The sequence below is a fragment of the Tachysurus vachellii genome, chromosome 7 (assembly GCF_030014155.1).
Source record: "Tachysurus vachellii isolate PV-2020 chromosome 7, HZAU_Pvac_v1, whole genome shotgun sequence".
Taxonomy (NCBI): domain Eukaryota; kingdom Metazoa; phylum Chordata; class Actinopteri; order Siluriformes; family Bagridae; genus Tachysurus; species Tachysurus vachellii.
Window position 1 is genome coordinate 30203545 of NC_083466.1, and position 2954 is coordinate 30206498.

Genomic DNA, 2954 nt, shown 5'->3' on the forward strand with positions numbered 1-2954 from the left:
AAAAGGGCTGTCTCTGTGGAATGAGCTGCTTTAAAGCCAGACTGTTGGGATCTTGGAGGTTGTTCTGTGAGAAATAGACAGACAGTTGATTATAGACAATGTGCTCAAGAATTTTTGAAAGAAATGAGAGAAGTGATACCGGTCTGTAGTTATTGATGTCTGATGGATCCAGAGCGGGTTTCTTTAGGATGGGAATAACCCTTGCTCTCTTGAAAGTAGTTGGTACCTGACCAGATGCTATGGATCTATTGACGATAGTGGAAATTGAAGGGCAGAAGGTCTTGCGAGATGGTCTGGAGCATAGTGGAAGGGAGTGGATCCAATGGGCAGGTGGTAGGATTGCAAGACTGGATAAGTTGTAAAATCTCTTCTGCTGCTACAGTTGAGAAATGCAACAACAAAGGTGTAGGGGAGTCCATACTCTGAGATATAAGTGCAATCGGGGCTGAAGTGAAGGTCCGGCAGATTTCCTCAATCTTCTCCTGATAGAAGGAAGCAAAGTCTTCTGCAGTCAGGGAGGATGAAGAAGGTGGAGCCGGGGGGTTGAGCAGAGAAGAGATGATGTTGTGGAATTTCCGAGGGTCATGTGAGGAAGCTTCAAGTTTTTCCTTGTAGAAGGAAGTCTTGGCAGAGGTCACATCTGAGGAGAACCTGGCAAGAAGTTTTCGGTAAGAATCAAGATCTGCATCAAGTTGTGATTTCTTCCACTTTCTCTCTGATGATCTTCGCTCTCTTAGATTGTTGCACAGCACATCTGAAAGCCAAGGAGCAGAACAAGAAGTTTTTTTGGGTTTAGTGAACACAGGGCAGAGGAAGTCCATAGTTGAGGAAAGTGAAGAGAGGAAAGTATCTGTGTATAAGTATAAGTGTCCAAATATATTTGGGGGCAACTGCACAGTTGTAGTTTTGTCTAAATATACTTTCATCCTTAATCCATGTCTGAAATTACAGCCACAATAACATTAAATGTGTTAAATTAATTACATGTCCAAACATTATAACATACTACATGTCGGCTCAAATATTTCCACGTCCTTATCTTTGCATCATTACAGAAAATTTACAACATTGTGCAATTATCATTTATTCATTTTAGATTAAAAAAAAACTTTTCTTTGGAAAGAGGAAGTTCCTGACAGCATCACTATATAAGCATTATCACTGATCACTGGCCCGCCAACAAATTCTGGTCATCATTGTAATGTGGCCCGTGCTCTGTTTAAATATACATCTGTGACAATTACAACAATTAGATGCAGGTGGCGCTGCCGCACTTCACTCGACTAAGAGAATAAGTGAATAACTGTAAACAATGTAAATGCTATCTGAGGTGGGCCAGGTGACTAGCACAATGTCTAAAAAAAAAGAAAAGTAGACAGTGAATATCGGCAATTCCAACCAAGATGGGAAGCAGAATATTTATTCTGTGAGTACAAAGAAAAGCCAATGATATGATATCAACCACTTGTAGACTATTATACTGTCTTTGAACTGCCATTGTGTCTGTCAGCTTTGTGCTCAGGTCTTCATCAGTGAACATTTGCAGGAAGAAATTAGTGTTAGGTCTATGATGAACTCAGAAAGAACCCTGACCTATTATTTCCTCAGCAGCTCTTGGTTGGAAAATTTCACTCGCTACTAAAGCATTGTGTAGAAAAGACATTATGTATATTTACATTATTTACTGTCCAGCGTCACCCCAATGAGGATAAGGTTCCCTTCTGCATCTGCTTCCTCTCAAGATTTATTCCTCATATCATCTCAGGGAGTTTTTCCTTTCCATTGATCATTTAGGACAGATGTTAGAGATAAATAGTAACTTCATTTTAAACTTTGAAATTTTTATTATATGTTTTATTATATTCTATTCCTTTGTAAAGCTACTTTGAGACAATGTCAGTTGTTAAACGTGCCAAAGAAATAAATTTAATTTAATTGAAAATTAAATATTAGCTGTGACTGTCACAGACAAAAGACAACGGAGACAAAGATAATGTGAAAATAACAGAGTTTATTGACAATGGATGGTGAAATGAAGTGAGTGATGGTGAAACAGTGCAGATGAAGCTCCAACACACACACGGGATCACTGGAAGCAGACCCACCCGGGTTAGCTTCTTGGGAGGACGATGAACTTGGAGAACTACTGAATAAAGAGTCAGGTTAGTAGACACAGCGTGCAATAGCAGCTAGCACATACGAGACCGGACAAAGTGTGTGTGTGAGTGTGTGTGTGAGTGAGTGTCTTTTATGTGTTGCGGTAATGACGGGTGCCAGGTGACGGTGATTAGAACTCAGGTGATGAGGATCTGGTTTGCTGTGTGAGGGGAGAACCTGGCAATTCCGTGACAGTGACAGAAAATAAGACAATAGTTTGAGGTAAGAGAGAATAATAATAATAATAATAATAATAATAATAATAATAATAATAATAATAACAATAATAATGATAATAATAATAATGGTAATAATAATAATAATAATAATAATAATAATAATAATAATAAAACTGTTTTTACATGTATTGTAAACAAAGGCACTGGCCATTTATCCAATAAGTTTTGTATATTTTATTATTTAAGGGATGTTTATAATGATCATTTTGCTAGAAAATCCCCTCCTTGAACCGCCACCTTATTGTGGTGGAGGGGTTTGCGTGCCTGAATGATCCCAGGAGCTATGTTGTCTGGGGCTTTTTGCCCCTGGTAGGGTCTCCCAAGGCAAACAGGTCCTGGGTGACGGGCCAGACAAAGAGCGGTTCAAAAGCCCTTTATGAAGAAAAATAAAGCAAGGTCCGTGACGTCGCCCGGTATGGCGCAACCGGGGCCCCACCCTGGAGCCAGGCCCGGGGTTGGGGCTCGTATGCGAGTGCCTGGTGGCCGGGTCTTACCCCATGGGGCCCGGCCAGGCTCAGCCCGAAGGAGCGACGTGGGGCCGATCTCCTGTGGGCCCAC